Consider the following 16,789-nt stretch of genomic DNA (forward strand, 5'->3'; position numbering starts at 1 on the left):
ACAAATTTTCCTTCAGGCCTTGGAACAATTTCCCAAACATCATTCTTAATAATGGATTGGTATTCTTTCGTCATAGCATCCTTCCTAGCTTAATGTTTAATATCCTCTGAAACATTGGTTGGTTCTGATTTAGATAAATCACTCGTGTTTGCTGCATAACTAGAAAATCTTTCAGGTCTTTTGCTTTCTCAGAAGGTTCTAGATGGTGTAGTGAAGTCTTGTGCTTCCTCTACAGTCTTAATAGCCCAAAGTGGTCTTTTCTTAGAATTTTGAGTTTCCTCAAGATTAAGATTTTGAATTTCATCTTCAATTTTTTCAATGTTCTCCCTCTGAAACTTAGATTCATGGTTTTCTTCTGAACTAAGGGCTCTTATGAATGCTAAATCTTCTTCAAATATTACATCTCTACTAAGCTCAATGTTTTTTTGACCAGGTATGAAATTCTATATGCTTTAGATGTTTCACTATACCTGACAAAAATACCTTTCCACCCGGAGGGTTCTAACTTAGTGCTCTTTTCTTTTGGAACATGTATATATATATTGGGCACCCAAATATCCTAGGATGGCTTATATTAGGTTTAACCTTAGAAAAGATTCCTTCAAGAGTTTTATCTCTAAGGTGGGAGTGAGGTCTTCTGTTTTGAATATAGGTAGCAGTACAAGAGGCTTCTGCCCAAAGATAATATTCTAAATTTTGGTCAAATATCATAGCGCTTGCTGTTTCTATAATTGTTCTATTCTTCCTTTTTGCTACCCTGTTTTGCTGTGGGTTATTAGGAACAATATACTCCTTCTTAATTCCTGCATCTTTACAAAAATCTTTAAACACGTCTGAAGTATATTCTCCTCCATTATCAGTCTTAAGAGTTTTAATTCTGTGTCCTGATAAGTTTTTAGTTAAGCTTTTGAATTTTTAAAATCTCTTAAGGATTTCTTCTGATTCTTTACCTTTTAAGAAGTAAATCCAAGTTTTCCTAGAGAAGTCATCTATACAAAGTATATAGTACTAGAATCCTCCAAGAGAAGGAACATACATAGGTCCACATAAATCTGAGTGGACTAATTCCAAAACATTGTTAGCTTTGCTAGTGCTATCATGAAATGGACTTTTGGTGTTCTTACCCAGAGCACATCCTTTGCATATGCTTGAATGATCTTTATTCAACTTAGGTAAAAGAGTAACCATCTTCTCCATAGTCAATAAGGCTTTGAAATTTAGATGTCCTAACCTTCTGTGCCATATTTCGTTTATATTAACAACTTCATGAATTAAGGCTTGACTAGGTTGACTAGGTTTTGTATTTAATTTATACAAGAATCTCTTTCTTTGACCAATCAACTTTGATTTCTTAAATGAAGAGTTCTTAGACCAGGTCATTACTTTACCGTCCATGAATGCAACATTATGTCCATTTTCTTCAAGTGTTGTAACAGACATTAAATTCCTCTTTACTCTTGGTACATAGAGTACTCTTTTGAGATGTAGAGAAATACTTGACTTCAGTTTGAAGGTGCAATTCCCAATTCCTTTGACTAAATGAGAGGAATTATCACTGATGGTAACTTTGCCATCAACTTCTTTTGATATTGAATCTAGTACTTCTTTGTATCCTGTAATGTGTCGAGATGATCCACTATCAATTACCCATGCTTTGCTTGATACTTCATTTGATAGTGCAGAAGACAATACACGATTTTTAGGATCATAGTTTTCTTCTTTCTTGGTAACATTTGTACAGTTTACTTGCTGCTTATTATTCTCAGGGCAATTAGATCAATAGTGTCCAAATTTTTCACATTTGAAGCATTTTATTTTGGATAAATATTTTTTAGGTTTGTCATTTCTTTGATTACCCTTCTTCTTCTTGAAGTGCTTCTTCTTACCTTTATAGGAATTTGTGTTAAAAACATGAAGTTCTTCATCTTTAGTTTTCAGTTTTCCTCCTTTCTTAAGTTTTCTAGATTCTTCTTTAGGGCAATCTCCTTGAGTCTATCTCCTTGAGTCTATTGAAGTCTGGAAGATTGTCTCTAGCACTCACTCCTTGTGAGAATGTTTCCCATGAATCTGATAACCCATCTATAGCCATAAGTGTTAGCTTTTTGTCTTCAATTATGGTCCCTATACTTGCAAGTTCATCTATTAGACTAGCCACCCTTAGGAAGTATGAATTCATAGATTCTCCCTTCTTTATCTGTCTATGATTTAGTTGCCTTTTTAGTGGAAGGGTTCTAGTCGCATTGTTAGCCTCATATGCATTAATAATGCATTCATTGTATCAAATGATGTTTGATGTTTCATTAGTATAGGTACTATTTCATTTTTAACCCCATCTAATATGATTTGTATGACTTTCTTGTTTCCTTTAATCCAAATAGTTTAACGAGGATCAGCATTAGGTCACTTGGATTCTTTATCAACAAACTGTATTACGTCATTGTCTTCAAGAATCATCATAATTCTGAATATCCAAGCAACGAAGTGTTCTTTTGCATCAAACCTATCTTCGGGTCTAATTGTGCTTGCCATTGAAGGTAGAAAGTGTTGCTAGATATTTTAAATCTGATTGTCAATTTGCAGAGCTAAGGCTCGACTACCGGAGCTCTAATACCATGTAAAGTGTCTGCAAATTCTGCTATAAATCAGACTGAGATAATACCTTTCTATATTGCTGAAGATGGTCTTAAATGTACAGGCCTGTATATGAAGTGTAACTAATAATATACTAATTATTCTAGAAATATTCTTATCCCTGCAATAAATCATTCAAGGCAGTAATGTAGAGGAGCAGACTTAATTGTATCTTGTGTGTCCTCTATCCTCATTCTTACCTCATCTTTATATTACACTCAAGAGGCGTGTGCTTAGAAAGGACATGACTCCTCCCAAGTCGGCCCAATATAAAGTAAGGATTATCTTTCCAAGATCGGCATCTTCAAGGAAATATAATTAGTTAGTAAAGATACCAACTAAAACTATGCAAAAGAACATAATAATATCTTCCCAAGATAGATGCCAATTAGGTTAGATTATATAAGAGGCCAATCCTTTCATAAGGAACTTCATGCTTTATTAGATCTTGAACGATCTACAATCAGACCAGTATTATTATCAAAGTTACAGAATTAACATCTAGATGTGCCCGGATGCTGTCTGAATTCTCTCTGGATGTTCTCAAATGCATCCCGTGCACATCTGCAGGCGTTGGACGAGCTTCCTGTGAGCACCAGTGCAGCATCCAAACACATCCACGCATTCGAAAGGACTAGAACCAGCATCCAGTCATTTCCTGGATGCACCGGTATCTTAGGTTAACTTACTCATTTTCTTCTATACAGTCTAGCACTGTTTCCTTTGTGATAACACTTGTAAAACATCATATAGAAATAAACACCAGAATTACAGTCTCACCATCCATAACGCATTTGCTCAAATTATAAATTTACTGAAAGGCACTGTTAAATGCAACTCCCCAAATGGCCCGAAGTAACCAACCACTTAAACAGCTGCATGTTTAATTTGATTTATGATTAATAATTTCTACCAGTAGATTGTAGTTTCCTATTTTTTGTTGGATACCTTATCAGATTAGTTGTCAACGTATATTGCACAAGTATTTTCTATTGGTGGCCAAGTCACAAGGTAGAAGTTGAAAAGTAAAAACTACTTAGTAATCATTATTTAAACATCTAAGCATGGTTCTAAGTCTCAGACTCGGCTAAAACGCCTAATATTTTGACTTGGACTTGACTTACAAGATCTTGGCAAATTAGAAATTGCATATCTAAAAAAAAAAAAAAAAAAAAAAATGAATCATATGAAAAATGAATTTAGAGAGCACACGAGTATATTTCTCGGTAACAAGTGCATGAGTATATTTTGATCACAGTAGCATAGCTAAAAATCGGAATAGACCAAAAGAATATATGAAATCCAATTGCTCTAGATATAATTGTGAGACTAAAGACTGCTGAAAAATTCGTAAAACTAGTTACTAGGGAAAGAACACTGATCTTGTTACTTCAAGCTAAATAAAGAGAAATCTCTGCTTTTCCTTCTGTCACAGACCAAACAGTTTTTATGTTTCATTTTAATAGTAATATAAGCTTCGCTACAACAATTTAACCGAATTCTAAATGTAATTAATAAATACAAACATAAATGAGATCGAGCATTTCATGTTTCATGAATGTAACGTAAAGCAGGCAATGAAAGATTGAATTTCAAAACTAATGAAATTGAATATCATTGTTTTTTGTTCATAATGCCATATACAAATCAGAAAATATGTAACTTTATATCAACTTATCATTATCAATTGTGGATCCCAAATCCTCCTCTTTTGATGGGGAGACTAACATTATTTAATATTATATCCATTCTGTTAATGATATGCCCAAAAATAATGATAGATATCAGTAAGCAAAAGAGGCACATACAAACACAATAACTTATCCTGGGGAAATCCTTCAACTTGAAGGGAAAAACCAAGCCGCACCAGTTAAAAATATCTTTTATTAAAAATGAATTGCTTTCACTTGATATAGTACATTATCACACAAAGCAATCATACATAAATATTATATACTGAATAGAGAGACTCTTCATATCACAACCTGAGGTCTCTTCAATTTCCAAAAACAAGTGTCTTCATATTTCCAAACACATGACTTTTCACATGTTGTATGTCTCTTCATATAATAAAACACTTAGCACATGTTGAATGCCATATTGTGCTAACTTAATATGATGGAAATATTATCATAAATATCTTCTTTTAGCCGTTGGCGCAATACAAAGGTATGATCCCAATTTCAACATTTAGCAAAATCAGAAATAAAGATCGCTATCGCAGCTACACTCTGAAACACTCCCACTTAGCAAGAGAGAGATCTTTAGTATGGCAGGCACATGTAGCTGCAACCAAAGATGCCAATAATAAATTCTCATAAGATAGATTCTTATTAAAACACTGTTATCTCAGCATAACATTATCCATCATAAACACATAAAATTTGAAGTTGTGGATTCACGCACATGACTTCCACCATGCCTACGTCCAGAGGGTGTTCCACCATACCAACTCACGGAGGTTGGAACGAGGGCTTCACCTCAAACTTCTAGAGAAGAATGCATTTCCACTATGCCTACTCGCAAAGGGTTGTCCACCATAACTCGCAGAGGGTGGAATAAGGGCTTTCACCTCAGACATTCTCCCAGAGAAGAATGTATTTCCACCATGCCTACTCATAGAGGGTGGATCCACCATACCTACTCGTAGAGGGTGGAACAAGGGATTTCACCTCGAACTTCTCTCACAGAGAAGAACTCATTCACAAGGGATTTCACCTCTAACTTCTTTCACAGAGAGGAATTCACTAAAAAGGGTTTTCACATTGAACTTCTCCTTCATGGAGAAGAGCTCATTAGCAGCATGTATAAGAATGGATGAGATTCTCTTTCAAAAGAGACTCCCTCTCATCAGGTGTAGCATTCACTGCAATGCAGAGCTGATTCCAAGTTGACCAAAAGAGGAGCTTTAGCAGTCACACTGCCGCATAAGCTTGCAAAGAATAAGACATCTCCCTCTTTCACGTAACCTCCCTCTGCATCCGAATAGTCTCCCTTTGAGTATCATTACTTCTTTAATGAAGATATGTATTATCAATTCAGTTCCTTGACTGCAAGTAGTGTTCCCATACAGTCTGCATGACTTTGCACATAATATCTCATCACCCCATTGTCCCATCCAGAATGCCATGTAACTCAAATATTCCTTGCCACAACAACTGAAGCTGCAGAAAACAGAAAATGCCCTACACAGAGAAGCAGACCACCACATGTCCGTGGGATTCTAGATAAGTTCTTCATTGCAATTCCAAGAGATTCTTTCTCAATTACAGTATGCCTAGTTAAATACAGGAACAGATAATTACCAGCCTCCAGAGTCTATCAAATTTTGAATAAACTTCTACTGACCGAATCAGCATGATGAAGTGCAGAATTTTCTCTGGTATGTGCATGTAATGACCTCTCATGACCAAAGCAGCAAAGTATCTCACATAAAACATACAAGAATCTTAAAAGCCTCAAACATTCTGCTAACTGAAGACACATGTGACAACAAATTACACTTCTAATAAGGAACATTCAATCTGATTTTTGAGGGCCTGCACATATTCATATGTGATGATTTCTCCAGGCAAATGACCAAGTGTTTCTTAAACTGAATTCATCATACCGCAACAAGCTGCAGACCATAACATAACAAAAGCTCATATATCACATAATGAGATAAGATACTTCAATGTAGATATTTTGCAGCTCTTGGGAGCCCTTTGGCAGCCTTTTAACAATGCATAGATCTGTTCAACAGTATCGGTATTCTGCTTAGCTCTGTTGTTTGCTCAAGCCAATCAACTGCCCTGTAAAAATGCAGCCTTATAGGGAAGAGAATGGAATGTGCAGAAAAGTGAACCTTGCTTTTCACGGTAGTTGACGGGAAAAGAAAATGGTAAGAAAGAAAAGGCTCAAATGTCAGAAAGAAAGTAATGACAGGAGGACATCCGAAGAAGTCTTAAACATGCTTGGAAACACATCAAATATATAACTTGAATATACGATCAATATCTGACATCACCAATCGACAATTTAGAGATCCTCTTCTCTGCTTGACGGTAACACCCATCCATTAAAACAAAAATATCCGCACAGAAAAAAAGTGACTTTGAGAAGAGACAGTTACAAAAGAATGAGAAACCACAAATAATATTGTAACAACTGGTTTTCCCGGGTCTAATTTTAACATCTATTATAAGCACAGAATACAGTTTTAACTTCGACTTCATAAGAAGGCAGTTACATCATTCATGTTTATGTGAAGAAGATTACCGTTAAAGTCAGTTAAACAAAATTTCTTAACTAAATACTTGAAATATTTTTTAATGAAATTACTTCAAAAATTGAAATCACATACCTCGGAAAAACTGAGACTGAAATTCATCTAATTATGCTTCTGCAACCACTCGAGTTAGTCCACAAATATACTATAACAATTTCTCAAATCGACTGCTATCTCAAAAAATCATTTGATGAATACTACTAAATACCAATATAACTTAAATTAGGGCATCACATATCATCTTACCAATTAGGGCATCAATTACATCGGTTTATTTAGGGCTTCTGGTACTGCTTTACCACTTAGGGCTTCCGCGACCACGGATTCAATTTAGGGCTTCCGCGATAACAGATTTTATCTAGGGTTTCCACGACGACGGATTCAATTTAGGGCTTTTGCAACCACGGATTCAAGTAGGGTTTTCGATACCACGGATTCAGTTAGGGCTTCCAATACCACCATATCAATTTAAGGTTCCAACTGTCACGCAATCAATTAGCGCTTCGGATTTCTTTTCCTTCCGTTTGCTTATCTGTGACAATTTCTCAAGATTAGATAATTACTTATATTCAATATTCATTTATATGAAGTAAAATGATGATAACAATGAAATACCTCAATTTAATCTTACCTTTTCATAAACAAAAATGATAATACCTGTTTTCGATAAACAATTGATTTCATGGCTTATCTTTGTTTGACGCATATTTGATATCTTGAGAGAGGTGAAACATTGCCAGGGGCTTTACCACCCAACCTCGGACCACAATATATATATCCCCACATGATCTCTAACGATAAAGGCCCTCCCTACCCGGAATTGAGAGGGAACATCTTACCATTCACTGGGCATCATGATATATAAAACGCCATACGACTTGGCAGCAGGAGATCATCATAACAGGAATATGCATGAGCTATTATTAATTCATATTAAATGATATATATTAAAATGTCATAACTGATATTTCTGGTTCTTATTGTTGATGAATCTTTCCTCACGCCCCCTCAACCTCATCAGGCCTCCAAGCCCGTGATTTCCAGGTGCTTGTTTAATATTAATAAATTCACTCTTGCAGGGTATGAATGTTTGTAATACATTCTGAACTGAATTAGTTAATCACAGTTTTTCATTGCATATCCATATCTTTTATACATGTTTAATACTTTCTTATGAATAAAGAAACATTTATGGTTTAAGGCAGTTTTCCAAGAACTAGAATTCTTTTACTGACCACCCCGATTCAGTCTGCAATTATATTAATGAAAAAGAGACACATTGAACATTCTTGATTCAACAGTTGCATTACAAAGAAAAACACGATTGGCCATTCTAAATTCGGCAACATTTTTACTTGTCTCCTACGCTTATATCTTCAACCAATTTTCAATATCTATATCCTTGAAAAACAAATTCTCAATACACACAGATACAGCAGATGAACTCATATTATATCCAACTTGCAAACAAGAAAAGAACAACTCATTGCACTCACTAACCATCAACAGATCTTTAGATCGGTGTCTCCTTGGTCCCTGAACCGTTACATCTTATACGTATTCATAAAATTAAGACTCTACATTCTCAAAATTTCCTTGGTGTTCATAGTTGATCATTATTACTGTTTGTTTGTTTGAGAACATAGCTTTTCATGACAAAATCTATAGATTTAGGACATACGTGGTTTGATAAAGGTATAGTCTGTATTCAAAGTATTTTTGAATTAAGTGATGGCAATCGGTAATATTAGACAATGAATAAGATGAGAACATAAAGTTTTATTACTTCCTTTATCGGCTTCTATCATAATCATCAACTACTTTATTAATAATCATGTAAACAAACAATGTTGGCATTTTCTAATATTCTGAGCACAAGGTAAACATCAGGACTCTATTCTGTGCACACAACTCTTACATTTTGCATCAACCCGACCCAAAAAAGACAAGAAAACGTGAGTGAAAGAAGTTAAAAACGATTTAGCACATCCTTACTTGGCTACGGATTACTGTGTGCCTTGCTTTGTGAACTCTTCAAATACCCGCTGAATCCGTTGTTTAGTGATGTGCAAGATTGATCTCGTGTAAGCTCAGAGGTATGATATCGCACTAGGCAGGAATGATGTTGCAGGTGATAATGTTTTGCAGAATGGACGATGGATCTTAGTAGGGTGTTAAACGTATTTGCAAAAGAAGAATTTGAGATGGATATAATAGGATACAAGGCAAATAGACAAACTCGGGTTACAGAATAGTGAGGTTCTGAGACTATGGCGGAAACAAGAATAGACGGGTATCTTGTTGGTGATTTCTGAAAATGACAAGGCAACCATATAAAAAGATAATGAATGGCTTTTTAGCTTCTACCGTTACAAGACTCAAATGCGCTTTGAATTCCATCAAATGGAAAAATGAATCATTGGAACAAAGGTGAAAAAGTTTTATTAATATTATTTAATGTTTAAATCGATGACTAAGTGCTAACATTAAAGAATATTAAATTAGAAATAATAGAGCTGGAAAGTGAAAATAACACAAATATTATTATAATTCAAAAAATTATTAAAATCTTATAAGTACTTTTTTTAAAACATCATTCTATTAATTTATTAACATATAAAGATGCCAAAATATTTTTATATTCAAATGCACATATATAAACTATTATTAAAAATAATACGACGAAAGATAATTTAAAATCTTTTAAGAATACGTTTATATTTAAACTTAATTAATTAAATTTAATTAATTATTAACAAGTCATGCAGTTCCATAGATGAGTCCTGTTACAAATTGCTTGGTCCTCTATCTGTCTGTCCAATGATGGTGATGCCCTGCCTAATTCTTTTCTGACAATGCTTCCACCCCTTCGACAAGCTCCCTATTACAATAATAGATAAGACGTCTATTATTAGTTAATGGTTATCTATTGTAAATATTTAGTTAGCTTTAGTTAGCTTTCGTTTTTTAGTTTTATTTGTTAGAATAGAATATTTCTATTCTTTCCGCTTTATTCTTTTGTATAAATTGACCTCTCGGTCTCTGTTAATAACAAGCAAGTATTTACCAATTACCTCGTAATATGGTATCAGAGCGTATTTCTTAATTTTTTCGAAAATTATAATTTCTTTTACGAAATTATCAAAGCTAATTTTTGAAATTATTCTGTGATTCTTGCTTTCTTAAAAATCCGAGTTTCAACCAGGTTTTTTTCTGAAAAATCGTGATTTTGAGAACTTGCATTTTTTCCTCCAATTCGCGACTTGCAAATTGCGTCCGATTTGTTGTTGGAAACTCGCGATTTCTTGGTCGAGGGGCTCGACCTTGCTATAAAACACGATTCTCTGCAAATCGTGGTCACTTTGAAAATCGTGGTCATTTGACATTTGTTTTACAGCTCTGCATTTTAAATAAAAAAATCGACGACTCCTGCCATATCTGCCAATCGTTTGGCAGTCAAACACGACTTTTTTAGCTCCGTCTCAGTCTGTCATCGTGCTCTGGGAAGCAGATTCGACCATTTTTTCAAGAAATTTGCCATTTTTTTGATCTCCAATCCGACGGCTAGGGTTTTGTTTGAAACCCTAATTTTTGGGGTCGAAAAAATATTTTGTTTGCAAATTCTTGTTGTGTTTTTCAAGAGCTCAACTGGGTTGTCGTCCGTTTTTCTGGGTGCCTCGATTTTTGTGCCTCAATTTTCGAGCCAGTGGGTCCAAAAAACAACAGTAGATTCCTTCTGGGTTTTTCGAGCTCTCTTCTGGGTCATTCTCTGATTCTTCTGGGTCTTTCGTATTTTTGCCTCGAAGAATGTGCCTTCACAGATTTTCACAAATTTTCATTGAAAAACCTGCCATGGCATCTTTGACAAATATTCTGCTCGAGCATAATTCCAAATTCAACGGTCGCAATTATGGAACCTGGAAGCAGCGCATCATCGCAATCTTCGAATATCGAAACACTGATCAACTTGTTCTGGGTGTTAGGCAGCGTCCGACTTCTCCGGGTCCTAATCAACATACATGGGGTTTGAATAATCGAGAGGCAGTAATGCTTCTCAAACTATCCGTAGCTGATGACCAGCTTTCTTAGATTCCATCCAGCAAGACAGCTGTCGAAATCTGGACACATCTAAAAGGTCTTCATGAGACTTCCGACAAGAGCAGAGCCTTCTTTCTGAAAAACACTCTGTTTTCTATTGTCATGGATGAGCGCACCTCGCTCCAGGGACACCTGAATCGGATTCAGGAAATCCGTGATCAGTTACTTGCCATCGATCACAAGATGGAGGAAGAGGATATTGTGGTAATCACTCTTCGGAGTTTACCAAAATCCTATGAGCAATTTATCGAGACTCTCAACATCACATCTACTGTGTTGATCTAAAGTTCACTGATCTCTGCACCCTGCTGCTTCAGCAAGATCGGTGGAAACAATAGTTCGGTAGCAACTCCAGTTCCACCTCCACTGAGCAAGCCTTTGCTGCGAAATCCTTTCAGAAGGATAAGGGCAAGTTTCAACAACCATCACAGCAGAAGTCTTCTGCTCCAGCATCCGATGGTACCAAAAAGAAGAACATTCAATACAACTACTGTCACAAGTTTGGTGACATGAAGGTTGAATGTCGGAAACGCTTAGCTGCCCAGTCTAAGCAATCAGGTTCGCAACCCAAAGTGAACAGTGCAGAGCACACTGAGCAGGCGAAATCTGCCTTTTATGCCTTCATGGCTAAAAGACCCACAGATCATGTGAAGTCATCTGGCTGGTACATTGATTCAGGTGCCTCTCGACATTTCACTCACCGCAGAGACTGGTTTACTAACTACCAGCCTTATTCAGATTCTGTTATTTTTGGTGGTGGAGAAGAGTACATGGTTGTTGGTAAAGGCAACATTCAAATTCAGTCTGTTGGGAGGAATCTTATATTCCTTGATGTGTACTACGTTCCAAGGATGGAACTAAATCTACTCTCAGTCAGTCAGTTGCTGTGACATTCTCCACACTTGGCAGTCACCTTCAGTTCACATCAGTGCACCATCACTGATCGGGCGACTAAGTCTACTGTTGCAGTTGGTCTTGAGGATCATGGTCTTTTCAAACTTACTGATTCTGGTGATTCTCAGGACTTAGCTATGGCTGCTCGGCGATCTTCCATCAACACACTTTGGCATTAGCGATATGGGCACTTAAATGTGCATTATCTCTCACAACTTGCTCGGGATCAGCTTGTTCTTGGTTTGCCAGAGATTCAAACTCAACACCTTGGAGTTTGTGACGCATGTCAGGCTGGGAAGCAACATCACACACCTTTCCCCAGTGGCGATTCTTGGCGAGCTTCTTAGGTACTTTCAGCTTGTTTATGCTGATATCTACGGCCAAATGGCCACTCCTTCTGTTCTTGGGTACAGGTATTTTCTGTTGTTTGTAGATGATTTCAGTAGAAAAATGTGGGTGTATTTCCTTAAAAAGAAATCCGATGCATTTACTGTATTTCAGAAGTTTAAACCCTTAGTTGAAAAAGAGTCTGGGAAATCTATTATTACTCTTAGATCAGACAATGGGGGGGAATTTTGTTCTAATGTTTTCTCTAGCTTCTTGGATACACATGGCATCCAACGCCAGTTCACCACACCCCACACGCCACAACAGAACAGTGTAGTTGAACGTCGGAACAGGACAATCACCGAGATGGCTCATTCCATGCTCGAACACAGACATGTTCCGAAGCAGTTTTGGGTAGAAGCAGATAACATTGCAGTTTATCTATTGAACCGGTCACCCACAGTGGCGGTCAAAGGTAAAACTCCGGAAGAGGCCTGGTCAGGTCGCAAGCCCAGAATCAGTCACTTGAAGGTTTTTGGCTCTCTTGCTTTTGTTTGGATCCCTGATGCTTCACGCACCAAGTTGGATGCCAAGAGTCAGAAACTGATGCTTGCTGGATATAGCAGTCTTCACAAAGCCTACCGCCTTATTGATGTTGGGACATCTCGTCTCATATACAGCTGTGATGTAGTCTTTGATGTGCAACGAGGACCATTCATGCCTGTTTCTCCTGTTCCTGATCCAGCAGACCAGCCTATGCAGGCTCATGATTTGGGAGTTCGGCTTCCATTAGGTCCACCTGATGGGAGGGCTCCAGTAGCTCCTGCAGCTCCAATCATGCCAGTGATACCTGTACAGACACCTCCAGCTTCTCCTGCAAGATCACCTCGTTTTGAAGATGCTTCACTTGAGTTTGATCCAGATTCTTCTGATGAGGATCCTGCTGATCAAGCATCTCCTAGTACTACTGTTGGTCATTCTCCTCTTCGGCCTAAGTGGTGGGCTAAGACACTTGCTGATCTTCATGATGATGAGCTCATTGATGGGCGAACTGCTCGGAAAAAGAGCAAAACTACAGATTCTGTTAACTTTGTTCTTATGACCAACATTCACAGTGTGTTTGAACCTCAAACATATTTCGAGGCTAAAGGAATTCCAGAGTGGGAATAGGCCATGACATCTGAACACCAGAGCCTGTTGAAGAACAACACTTGGGTCCTTTCTGATCTTCCCCCAGGGAAGAAACCCATTGGCTGCAAATGGATCTACAAAATCAAATACAAATCAGATGGTACTTTGGATAAGTACAAAGCTCGTTTAGTGGCAAAGGGCTTTTCTCAGCGTTAGGGCATTGATTATGAGGAGACCTTTGCTCCTACTGCAAAGATGAGCACCATCAGATTAGTCCTAGCCATGGCAGCACAGTTTGGCTGGAAGGTCCATCAGATGGACGTAAAGAGTGCTTTTTCGAATGGTGATCTCCATGAAGAGGTCTACATGATGCAGCCTCCTGGTTTCAAGGTTGCTAGTAAAGACCATTAGGTTCTCAGATTGGTAAAAGCTCTCTATGGTTTGAAGCAGGCCCCTCGGGTATGGTACATCAAGATTGATACGTACCTCAGTGATCAAGGCTTCAAGAGGAGTTCTTCAGACTCAAATCTGTACATCAAGACTACTGATAGTGACATCATCCTTCTGGTTATCTATGTGGATGATCTGATCATCACTGACAGTTCGGCATCTTTGATTCAGGGAATCAAACAACACTTATGCCAGTCTTTTGATATGACTGACCTTGGGCTCATGCATTATTGCTTAGGTGTTGAAGTTTGGCAACAGTCTTCTGGTATATTCATCTCTCAGTCCAAATATGCCAGGGCCCTGTTAGACAAATTCCGAATGCAGGATTGCAAACCTGCATCTACACCTATGGAGAAAGGTCTCAAGTTATCAGCGAAGTCTGATTCTCCTTCCGTTGATGATACTACGTATAGGCAACTAGTAGGCAGCCTCATCTACCTATCTGCTACTAGGCTTGATATCAGCTTCGCAGTCAGCTATATTTCACACTTTATGACAGCTCCTAAGGCTGATCATTGGATGGCAGCAAAGCGTGTGCTTTGTTATGTGAAGGGCACTTCCGATTATGGACTTCTGTATTCTCGGAGTTCTAATCCTCAACTCAGTGGGTTCACAGATTCAGATTGGGCAAGTTCTGTTGATGATAAAAAGTCAACATCTGGATATGTGTTCAGTTTGGGATCCGGTGCAGTCACATGGACTAGCAAGAAGCAGCAAGCAGTTTCTCTCTCTTCTACAGAGGCTGAATACAGAGGGACTGTTAAGGCAGGATGTGAAGTTGTTTGGCTTCGTCGGATGCTTGTGGATATGCAGATGTCACCAGCAGGACCGACTACTCTATAACGAAGGCGTTATCAAGTTAGCACGGAATCCAGTCTTCCATGAACGAACCAAGCATGTGGATGTTCATTGTCATTACATACGACAGCTGGTTGAAGACGGGACTATAGATTTGTAGTATGTTCCTACCACCGATCAGACTGCAGACATTCTCACCAAGCCTCTTGGTCCTAATAAGTTTGTCAAATTCAGAGGATAGCTTGGTGTGTTAGATAGATTAACCATTAAGGGAGGGTATTACAATAATAGATAAGACGTCTATTATTAGTTAATGGTTATCTATTGTAAATATTTAGTTAGCTTTAGTTAGCTTTCGTTTTTTTAGTTTTATTTGTTAGAATAGAATATTTCTATTCTTTCCGCTTTATTCTTTTGTATAAATTGACCTCTCGGTCTCTGTTAATAACAAGCAAGTATTTACCAATTACCTCATAATACTCCCTGCAAGGAATTTCTCTGTAATTAAATTATAAATTATAAATAATCATATTAGTTAACCTTTCGTCTTAATTCCATGAATTCGTGATTAACGAATAACTAGCATATCATCTTCACTTGAAATCATAACGACTAACTATCTTACCATTTCGCTAGATTATATCAAATTAAACTACTGACTGACTTCATGTGAACTTCAACGTCTATATTTCAAGCTAGGTCAAAAATTGGGATGTAACAAATATGAACCCAGTAACACTAAGAAATCCAAAATACTGTAGATATAAATAAAATTGGGCATTTGGATGGTCACACACAGATTAAAAAATTGATATCAATCCCATGATTATCAATGCTATTGCTAATGGAAGACACACGGACTCGAATGGTAGAAGCATCGTAATTAAAAGAAAATGCCAAGACTTCAAGAAGAAAAAATGGTCAACATCACATGAACTAGACACATCAAAAATAAATATAAATTCAGTGAAAAATTAAAAAAACTTGAATGCCTTGACATTACACGATACAAGACGGAGCCAGATAAATGAATGAATTGCCGAACACACTCGGTTAGAAAGGAGTGCCATGTTGTTAAAGGAAACTTTCACGACGGATTATAATGGACAGATGATTAAATATAACCATAGGAAATATGAAGAGAAGAACTGATGAACAGGAGCATGAACAAGCTGGAGCAGTTGATAAAACACAAGTGCTTGAACAGAAACTAGAAAGACAACAAGTCATGTAGTTATGAAGGATGCAGAGATGAAACTGAAGATAAATCAACAGAAGATCCTTGCAGGAGCTAAGCAAAATTTGGAAGCAATTTGACTGATAAAGAATCATTGCAGCAAACATTATAAGAAAACTGATCTCTATTGCAGATACTATTTTCATCATATACAAATAACCTAATTGCTGTTATCTAACCCTGCTCTGATATGGTGTTAATGATATGCCCAGAAATAATGATAAACAACAATAAGCAAAAAAGGTACATACATACACAACAACTTATCTGGGGAAATTGGAAAAACCAAGTCACACTCGAAACACCTCTTTTATAAAAATTGAATGTTCAAGTACAATGCTTTCACTTGATACAGTGCATTATCACGCAAAGCAATCATATATATATATATTGAATTGAGAGATTCTTCATATCACAACCAAAGGTCTCTTCAATTTCCAAAAATAAGTTTCTTCATATTTCCAAATGCATGACTTTTCGCATGTGGCATGTCTCTTCATATAATGAGTCACCTAACGTGTGTTGAATGCCATGTGCTAACTTAATACAAAGGAAATACCATCATAAATATCTTCTGTTAGCTGTTGTCGCAATACAAAGGTATTGTCTTAATTCAACATTTAGCAAAATCAGAGATAAAGGTCTCAATCTCAGCTACAATCTTCAACACATTCAAGGTTCCTTATCATCAATAATTTATAATGGATGACCACATCTGCCTCCAATAAATTGTAGGTTCATACAGAAAAACCAGTTTCTTCAGTTCCAAAATCGATTTCTTCAGTGTATATAATTATAGACCATGTCCTCAGCTGCTTTGTACAATCTGAATGAGGTTCTAGGATGAATTGCATTATGTGTAGTGTCTGTACTTGTTCATTTTCTGAAATTAGAAATTCTGAAGTCAATGCAGCAAGGCTATAATCAAATATACCATTGTTAAATCTTATTAT

At 36.9% G+C, this 16,789-nt stretch overlaps 1 protein-coding gene across 1 annotated transcript in view; it reads left to right on the forward strand.

Moving 5' to 3' along the window:
- The window catches only part of MTR4 (RNA helicase, ATP-dependent, SK12/DOB1 protein), a 134,978-nt gene that overhangs the window by 12,007 nt on the left and 106,182 nt on the right, over positions 1 to 16,789 (forward strand). The window lies entirely within an intron of this gene.

The sequence above is a fragment of the Cupressus sempervirens genome, chromosome 3 (genome assembly GCF_028749045.1).
Source record: "Cupressus sempervirens isolate cs-2001-9-10 chromosome 3, ASM2874904v1, whole genome shotgun sequence".
NCBI classification, from domain to species: Eukaryota; Viridiplantae; Streptophyta; class Pinopsida; order Cupressales; family Cupressaceae; genus Cupressus; species Cupressus sempervirens.